At 47.5% G+C, this 9,815-nt stretch overlaps 1 pseudogene; it reads right to left on the bottom strand.

The window, feature by feature from the left end:
- Positions 1 to 5,062: 5,062 nt before the first annotated feature.
- On the bottom strand, positions 5,063 to 7,685 carry LOC147701994 (uncharacterized; annotated as a pseudogene).
- Between the last annotated feature and the right edge of the window lie 2,130 nt (positions 7,686 to 9,815).

Raw genomic sequence — 9,815 nt, 5'->3', positions numbered from 1 at the left:
ACATCTGACTCAGGCAGTTGAGACAACAATGAACATCACAGCTGGTATGCTTGCTAACAACACCGCCGAGCTTCAAGCAGTCCGCTTGGTGGCGCTCCAGAACCGCCTTGTCCTAGATGTGGTTCTTGCGGACCGTGGTGGAGCATGCCGCATTATTGGGTCCAGCTGCTGTACATACATACCGGACAATTCACCCTCAGTGTACAAGGCCATCGAACATCTCCACAGACTCTCTTCTGAAGTCCACCAGGAGCAGGAAGAATGGTCACTTGGTGGATGGTTCTGGAGTACTGTTAAGAACTGGGGCTGGAGACTGTTTACCATTATCCTGATTCCTGTAGTTGTAATATGCGGTCTATGCTTAGGAATTCAATGCTTGCCACCTCTGTGTTCATTATGTACAAATTGTATTTGCCCTAAGACTATGGACTTTGGAAATGAACGCATGGGAGCATTGTATGATGCCGAGGTCAGGAATTTAATGAAGATCGATATCGAGTAGGCAAGCTGGCTAGATATGTTGAAAAGGGAGGACTGTTAAACCTAGGCTGCAGCGTCAACATTATCGGCGCCATCTTGCCCCCTTTTCGAGCCCATTTGTGCGCGTAAGCGGCAGCCATTTAGATACCATGGCCTCTCTGCCCATCGCCGATAGCCAGCGCGTCTCTCTCTCTCTCTCCTGACCTCGCAAGCATCCCCCGCACGCTGACAGCCCCCCGCTCTCACATGCCTTGGGTCATAAACCCCTCTTCAGCACAGCTCTGCCTCGGAACCCCATCCTGTTCCCAGCTCAACACCTCCCTCCATTCCTTTCATGATCCCAGGTCCTTTGATAAAACCCCCTTTCCTCTGTGCCCGTTTGTCTTCCTCGTTCCCAGGCCGCCACCTGGCCTTGCGGATACTGTCATTGCCCCCCCCGTACAGTAGGAAGCTTCCCCCATCAAAGGATCCATGAGTTGATCAAAGCCCCCACCCCATGAGATCCGATCGACCTCACACATTCCGTGAATCGGCGGAATGTCCAGCTGCGCGATAATCATCACCTGTTGTGACCGGGGTGGGGACTTCAACTGTAAATGTGTGTGGGAACGGGCCTGAAGCGGGGATTCCGAGGATGTCTTTCCTTACATCAAAGTAATGACAGAGATGTGTTCAACGCAATAAAGCAATAAACTTGTGTATAAGAGGCCAGGCCTCAGAGATGCGGTTAGAGCACCTCGAGAAGATACCCTGTTGTCTGATTTGATGTGTTCTGCTCCGTCGGAATAAAACCTCTGTTTCCTGCCTTCAGTCTCCAGCGCCTGCCTCTTTGTTTGGTAACTTGAGTGGGTATAGAGGCGGTTAACGCCGGGCAACTTCGAAAGAGGGTCATCAGCCCTAACCCTTTTTCTACACTAGTTTAATTACTTCCCAAGATGACCCATTTTGAAAAGAAAATATAATGCCAAGATGTCTGTCTCTGATTGGTACTAAACCTCCGCTACCGATTGTGATTTTCTTTGCTCTGTGTCACACGCTACACTATTTGTTTTTTTCTCTTCTCCAGAGTTTTTCGATCATCCATACTTCAGGGACCCATAATGGGCCATTAATCAGTGGGCCCAGTCACACATGACTACATGCACAACCCGTCTGGTTAGTCTGTATTCCATACCATTCTATGTTCTGCCCTGCAACATTGTTTTTATTTTTTTTATTTTATTTAGAGCTTTTTTCTTAACGACATACATAGTTCAAAATAAAACTTCATCATACAGAGTACAACAGAGTGAGATCTGCTTGACAGTACATCACGTAGCATTCATATCACCGTCAATCACAGTATTACATATTATGCATTTATATGCAGTTACTCAAACGGACTTGCTGTAAGATAGTCCACCAGATATATCCAGTAGTCTCGAGGTTTAGAGCCAGTGGGCAGTTCTTCCTCATACGTCTTCAGGGTGTCTTTGCAGTAGGCCATATCCTTAAGCCATTGCTTGGTTTGTGTTGTTTCCCTGCTGCTTCAATGCATTGAGACTCTCCATTTAGCTAGCTGGAGAGCGACCATACAAAATTTGTGTTTCATTGATCGTACATTCCTGAGTAGTCCCAGGAGACACGTTTGGATCGTACATTCAATAGGGAGTCCTACCATTTTACTCAGTGTCTCCACAACCTCAGACCAATATGTTCTAATTAGCGGACAGCGCCAGGCCAGATGAATAAAGTCTGCATTGTCACCCCCACATCGTTGACATTGGGCGTCTGTGCGGAGTCCATATTTATGCAAACGGGCTGGGGTATAATATGTCTGATGTAGATATTTGTAGTGCAACAGGCGCAGGTTGCCATTTGGGGTGAGCATGCCAGTTACAGTACAGCAGGTCTCCCAGTCTTCCTCTGTGAGGGGAGTGTCAAGCGGGTTGTTACAGCGTTCCCATGCTTTGTGCGTGTTATCAGCTATATCCCCTGTAGATGTGTGTACAGTCGTGTCACCATATGTTTATTATGCATTTTAGTAATCAGTAATTGCAGGGTGTTTAGTTGTGGCGGTTCGGTGGGATAGGTGGGATACAGTTTCTTAATTGCTCCCTGCAGTCTATGGTAGGTAAATTGGAAGAGCAACGGCTGATATTGTATGTACTGTAACTCTTTTTTGAGGACCTCCAGGGCCTTCTCCATGCTTATGCATTTCTGTGCCGTGCCGCGGGATTCATCCTCCACCGCCGAGATGCGGTCTTCCACTGCATCCTGACGTTCGCCCTGCTTGTCCAATTTAGTAGATATACTATCCACTCGCTTAGTGAGGGAGTCTAATTTTATGTTGATTGCCTGGAGACTTTGTTATATGGCTTGCAGAGCAATTTGCATAGTTTTGTTCGCTGGCTGTTCCGTTTCAAGCTCTGTGTCTGAGTGCGCAGTCGCACCTTTAGTATTACGTTTTGCATCGAAATGTAGATTTTCCTAGTTCTTATGACGGAAAGTCTTAATTTTATTAAAGACACGGAGGCGAGTATTATGCCTTCTTTTCTTGCTTTATTCTCAATAGCAGCAAGATAAGTAACAACTACAAATACCCAGAAGGCACAGCAGAAGAACTACTGGCCAATGGGATTAAAGTAAACAAACAATGGACCAATCATAACCAGGATAGTATATATGGCCAGCTCTGACCACACGTAGTCCTCTTTTCTTGTGCGAGAAGTCAATGAGAATGCATAAACAATGGAAATATAGACAATAAAATGCAAAAAGTCATAATCTAAGCCAGAAAATCCTGAAGGAAACCCAGGACTGCAGGATAGCACTGGAGGAATCTCCCATTGCAACGAGGTGAAGAGCCAGATGAAGGAAGTCCATCCACAGGAGCAGACGCAGAGTTAATTGGAGGCTGGTGGTAAAGCCGGAGTTCCAAAGGGTGGGAAAAACAGACAAATTATAAAAGCAGAGGTGGGATAATACTTGCCTCCGTGTCTTTAATAAAATTAAGACTTTCCGTCATAAGAACTAGGAAAATCTACATTTTATGTCAAGAACGGAGGCTCCTATTATGCTTGTTCAAAGCATATCAACAACTAAAGAAGAAGCAGTAACAACAGGTTTGCAATAAAACGTTTTGAAAACAGTATCATTAGACCAATCTGCTGATTTCAGGATATCCTCCAAACAAGAGCCTGCCCAAAAGGCTTTAGAGGCCATAGCACCCCTAGCGGAGTGAGCACCAAAAGCAGTAACATCAATGCCCGCGAGGGACATGATCCACCTCACCCAACGGGCTAAAGTGGCAGAGGACACAGGATGATGTGGTTTGCGAAAAGAAATGAGCAATTGCGAATGAGAGGAAGACCTGAGATCAGCAGTTTTCTGTTCGTAACTTTTTAAACATTGCCCAACACAAAGCTGAGGTTGAGAAGGAAAATAGGGATAAAACACAGATTGCAAATTAGTTTTGGTACGCCTGTTAACCTGAAACAAAACACCAGAAGGTGAAAATTGTCTGGAAGACAAATCCAAAGCTTTGACATCAGAGACACGTTTGATTGAAATTAAACATAATAATATGGTAAGTTTGGCTGAAAGCATCTTGAGAGAAAGAGCATCATTGTCAGGCAATGAAATAAACAATTTGAACACCAAATTAACATCCCATAAAAAGGAATACTTAGCCAACGGAGGTTTTGAGAATCGAACTCCACGAAGCAGACAACACACCAAAAGATGGGAACCTACTGGCTTATTGTCGATGGGACAATGGTTCAAAGAAATAGCAGATCTGTACAAATTGACAATGCGATAGGATTTACCCGCACTGGCTTCTGAAGCCAGGAAATTAACCACGAAGCTTAAAGGAGCTGAAAAGGGATCGACAGACCGTTCCACACACCAGCTTGCCCATAAAGACCAAGCGGACTTGTAGGCTCTGGATGTACCAGGGGCCCAAGCTCTGCTGATAAAGAGTGAAGCCTCCTGTGAAATGATGACGTCAGATGAGGAAGCCCGGAAATCTTCCAAGCTGACAGAACCAGAGATCGGTCTAGAATCATGGCGTGGGGAAGACCCTGAGGGTCCAGCAGGAGGTCTTTGCTGAAGGGAAGAAGAACCAGAAAGTCCACTGCCAGCTCCAGGAGTGAAGGGAACCAGATTTGAGCCTGCCAGAAAGGTGCCAGGAGAACCAAGGATGTCAACTGGCGACGTACCTGGGCCAGAACCCTGTTGATCATCAGGAACGGAGGAAACGCATAGTTGAGATGCAGGGACCAGTCCTGTAGAAAAGCATCCGTTGCCAGAGCAAGTGGATCTGGTCTCCAGCTGAAGAAAACAGGAAGTTGGGAATTGAGACGGGAAGCAAAAAGATCGATAGAAAAGGGACCCCATTTCTGGGAGAGAGAGAGAAAGACGGAGTGAAGCAGCTTCCAATCGCTTGAATCTCGAAGGTATCGAGAGTGCCAATCTGCTATGGCATTGAAACTGCCTGGAAGATATTCTGCTCGAAGAGACAGTTTGTGCTGAAGACAGAATTCCCAAAGACTCTTTGCTAGCTCTGCGAGAGGTTTCGACTTTGTGCCACCTAGATGGTTTATGTAGCGGACCGCAGAAACATTGTCCATCCGAAGGAGAATAGAACAACTTGCTTTGTTCTTTGCCAGACTGCGGATTGCAAAGGAGCCTGCCAGCATCTCTAAACAGTTGATGTGCAATGACGACTCCTCTGGAGACCATGTACCTCCAGTCGAGATTGAACCACATCGGGCGCCCCAACCCGACAGACTGGCATCTGATTCTAATACAAGATCTGGGGCCGTCGCGAAGATCGTTCTCCCGTTCCACGCATCTAAATGGTCTATCCACCATTGTAGTTCGAGACGGGACTCTAGGTCTAACTGGATGAGATCTGAGTACGCCAAGCCTTGGTGAAGATGACGTATCTTTAAGCGTTGCAGGGCTCGATAGTGAAGAGGCCAGGGAAATATGGCTTGAATGGAGGCTGACAGAAGGCCCACGACTCTTGCAAGAGAACGTAGAGACACTTCGGAAAGACAAAGAATTTGACATAACTCTGACCGAATGGCTGAAACCTTGGATTTTGGAAGATAAAGAGATGCGGTGGAAGAGTCCATGTGGAAGCCTAGAAACTCTACACTCTGAGAAGGGACTAACATAGATTTCTCTGAATTGATGAGGAAACCCATATCGAGGAGGAGAGACTGAGCGACATCGAGATGGGAAAGAAGAGTCTGCTTGTCTAAGTGCATGATCAAGATATCATCCAGATAAATGATGAGACGAATACCTAGGGAGCGCAGGTAGGATACCACAGGCTTCATCCCCTTGGTGAAGCACCAAGGAGCGGAAGAAAGTCCGAAAGGAAGCGAACAAAACCGGTAGGTGACACCGGACCACTGAAATTGCATATATTTTGTGTGAGACTCGTGAATAGGAACTGAGAGATAGGCATCTTGAAGATCGAGTCTGACCATCCAATCGGATTGGCGCAAGGTATCTCTGAGATGGAGAATGGTCTCCATCTTGAAGTGGCGATAAACCACAAACTGGTTGACCCACTTGAGATTGATGACTGGGCAAACTTTCTTGTTCTTTTTGCGAACCAAAAAGAGGGAGCTTAGGAAGCCTGAGGGGTCGAAGGGAGCGACAAGGATGGCTTGTTTTTGAAGAAGATTTTGAATCTCCTGAGAGACGAGCAGAGCGACGTCTGCGGAAAAAACCAAAGGAGGAGGAAAAATAGACTGGGAAGGTTGAGCGTAAAACTCTATGAGATAGCTTTGGACCGAATTGAGGACCCAGGGATCTGCTGTGAGTGTGCGCCACCTGTGAAGAAAGAGAGCAAGACGACCTCCGATTGGAGGGGAAGGGCTCACCTTGGTTGTTGACGTTGTTGTTGTTGGAACAGAAGCCTTTCTGTCCTCGGCCCCGGAAGCCACGGCCTCGTTGGGGGTAAAACTGTGGCTTGAATCCTGATAGCCGGAATTGGCTGCGCCTCTGGAACCTTGGTTCGGATAACCGCGGCCGGAAGAGCGGTTCCTGCCTCTGCCGGCCCTGCCAAAAACCCGAGGGGCAAACACTTTTTTGATGGAAAATTGGGCCTTGTCCAAGGAAGCAAAAGTGGACACATAACGGCTGAGATCCTTGACAAGGGAATCACCAAACAAAAGTCCGTCAGCTTTGGCACCAGGATCCTGGGAAGCCAAGTTAGCCAACTTCGGTTCCAATTTGATTAACAGGCCCTTACGGCGCTCATGAATGATTGCTGCATTTGCATTACCTAAAAGGCAAAAGGACCTCTGGAGCCACAAAGAAAAGTCTTCAGGATTAAGGTCCGAACCTTCTAAGCGGGCTGTCTCTGCCATATCCAAAACCCGGGCCAAAGGACCCACGACGTCCAACAGCTTGTCCTGGCAAGTGGACCAAGCTTTATCCACACCCTTGCGTGGATCTTTGCCAAATTTCGAAAAGAAAGTAAGGAGAGGTTGATCTATAGAAGGAGTAATGGTAACATGACAGGGAAGGGAAGGTTTGGGACATTCAGATTTGAGTTTTGCCCGAACAGACTTATCCAAAGGCAGACGGAGCTTGGAGGAGATGTACTCTCCCACATGAGGAGTGGGGAACCACTCTGTAGAATTAGGAAGTCTGATAGAAGAGGGGTCAAACATAGGATTGCCCTCCGTATCCAATACAGGCTGAGACACAAAAGCATCCAATCTAGCTTTCTTGGGGGAATGAGGATCAACCAATTGAAAGAAATCTGTTAAGTCATCAGTGTCACCCATATCACCGTCATCATCTGTGTCAGGAATAGTATTCATGACCAGCTTCTTAGGAACCTCCACATTTTTTGTCTTAGTTTTACTTTTAGACATAGAAATCTTTATCCCCTCCTTGGTAGGAGGCCTGGGAGGAACCACGTCCTCAGTCAAATGCGAGGAGGACTCGCGACCCTACAATGACACATTTTTGGAAAGAGAAGTGGAAGGAACCAGTTTACGTTTTCTGCTATCCCCCGCAGAATGGGCCAAAGCTTTGGTCATGAGGCTCAAAAGGGAATTCTCCATGTGTTTGGACACACGAGTCATTGAAGCCTCGACAGCAGTCTCCACAGAATTATTTATAAATTGACTGAGGTCTGTTTTGAAAGCTTCGCTTTCCTCATTATCCAACTCCGGGAAGCTTGGAATCTCCATGACAGGAAAAACAGTGAGGTAGGGGTTAATAGCACCAGGAAAACAAAGGGGGCGTAAACGGGCCGGAATGGCAGGGAGACACTCCCCTGGGGGCGGGCACTGCGTTGTTCAGAAAGCGGGAGGCAGACGAGACACAGGAAGCTACAGAGCGCAGTCGGGAAGCAGCCGGTGAGGAGCAGGGAGCGTGAAGCGTGCGCAGCGGTAAGAACCAAACGCTGCAGCGTGCGAGGGGGTGCGGGCCTGAAAACGGGACCGGAGCAAAGTGGAAAACAAGAGCGCATGCGCTCAAGGCACAATAACGAATATGGCAACAAATAAGCAATAAATAATCAATATTAACGCAACAAACGCGCAAAATATAATAAATACGATAGAGAAAATAGGAAATGCGACTTATCTGACTGCGTAGCAGCAAGAAAAGAGGACTACGTGTGGTCAGAGCTGGCCATATATACTATCCTGGTTATGATTGGTCCATTGTTTGTTTACTCTAATCCCATTGGCCAGTAGTTCTTCTGCTGTGCCTTCTGGGTATTTGTAGTTGTTACTTATCTTGCTGCTATTGAGAATAAAGCAAGAAAAGAAGGCATAATAGGAGCCTCCGTTCTTGACATAAAATTTAGCTTTGGATGCTGCTTGTTCAGTTTTCCCATATTGACGGCAAGTGTGGTGGATTATATATTGCCAATTAGTTTGTCTGCCTTCTTCTACCCGACTTGAAGACTGGTGTGTAATATATATGAGCTTGGCTGCAGTCTTTTACCCCAATGTGTATGCTTCTCATCTGTAGTTCAGGGGCAGTAGCACAAATCAGCCCTGCTCCCACAGGTCTCAAAGGAGCCAATATGTGCAGTAGAGCTGGTGGTGTCAGTTAGGTGACCAGTCTGTCTCAGAAAGTGCAAGTACTAGCTTTCCTTTCACAGGCGTCAGGAGGATTGTGACTTCTAGATCACTATGTCATTTTATAATTATACGTTTAATGAAGCCAACCAGCAGGCACCTCCTTTATTTTCTTGAGCGCACCCATACCCCTCTCTCACGGCAGTGACTCATGATGGCCTGGGCGCACCTTCCAGCTTGTCCAGTCTGGGGCAAACAAGCACAACAGGATCGCAGCAGTCACTGCACCTTCCGCGTTAGTACTTGCTATAATTCATCACATTATTGACAGCAGGGGGCCTCTTGCATATTCCCGCAAGTATATTGGTGCGCTGCCCTCTCGTTTTTCCCCCCTCACGCTCCAGCAGAGTCCCCCCTCAATGGTCCGCTTCCGGCCTCATAGTGCGTTGCTACAACCTGCGGGTACTTTCTACCTGTCCCGCTGCGGCCATTTCATAACTCCACTGCACAATTCATTATAAAGGTACGTGCAGCTCCTCGGGGGACTCCGGTCGCACTCCGCCGCAGGTAGCAGCATTTAGGAATGTCTCACCTGCTGTAGGAATGCAGATTTTGTCTTTTCTTGTCACCGTGGAGCTGAGCCGCTCATGTAAACGCTTCGCTTGGTCTAAACACCGGGCGCCGCCATTTCGCTGTCACCACACTGGCTCTCCGCTTCACCGCCAGTAATTTTCTCAACTTCGGGACCTCTGCCTTTCTTCTTGCACCCTCTGGGCTGCAGCTGTCATATTCAGCTGCTTATGCCTCTAGTTTCCACTTCGCATATCACCCGTTATGCCGCTTTAAACACCAGCATGTTCCCCGACCTGCGGAGCTGCTTCAAGAAGCGGCCATATCGCAGCGCGCCCTCTAGTGCCCCTCCGCCCTGCTACATTTATGATTCTTATGGGTTTTTCAATGGTCCTTATAAAGTGTTCCATCTCTCAATTGGCCTGTGGCCACCCGAGAGTGTTCTTGAATTACTTTACTTTTAGAGAAGCTAAGCATTAAGAAGAGTCTTTTTCTTTAAATGGAAGCTCAACACCACCCTCAGAGGAACCCTCATCTACAGACCCCCCGGACCCTGACCACAGTTCAGCGACTCCAACGCCGACTTCGTCAGCACACACACCCTCGCCTCCATGGACTACATCCTCCTCGGGGACCTGAACTTCCACCTCGAGAACAACCACTACACCAACTCCACCACCTTGATCGACAACCTAGCCAACCTCGTACTCAGACAACACG

This window comes from Lissotriton vulgaris, chromosome 7 (genome assembly GCF_964263255.1).
Source record: "Lissotriton vulgaris chromosome 7, aLisVul1.2, whole genome shotgun sequence".
NCBI classification, from domain to species: domain Eukaryota; kingdom Metazoa; phylum Chordata; class Amphibia; order Caudata; family Salamandridae; genus Lissotriton; species Lissotriton vulgaris.
This window is presented reverse-complemented; position numbering and strand designations above follow the sequence as displayed.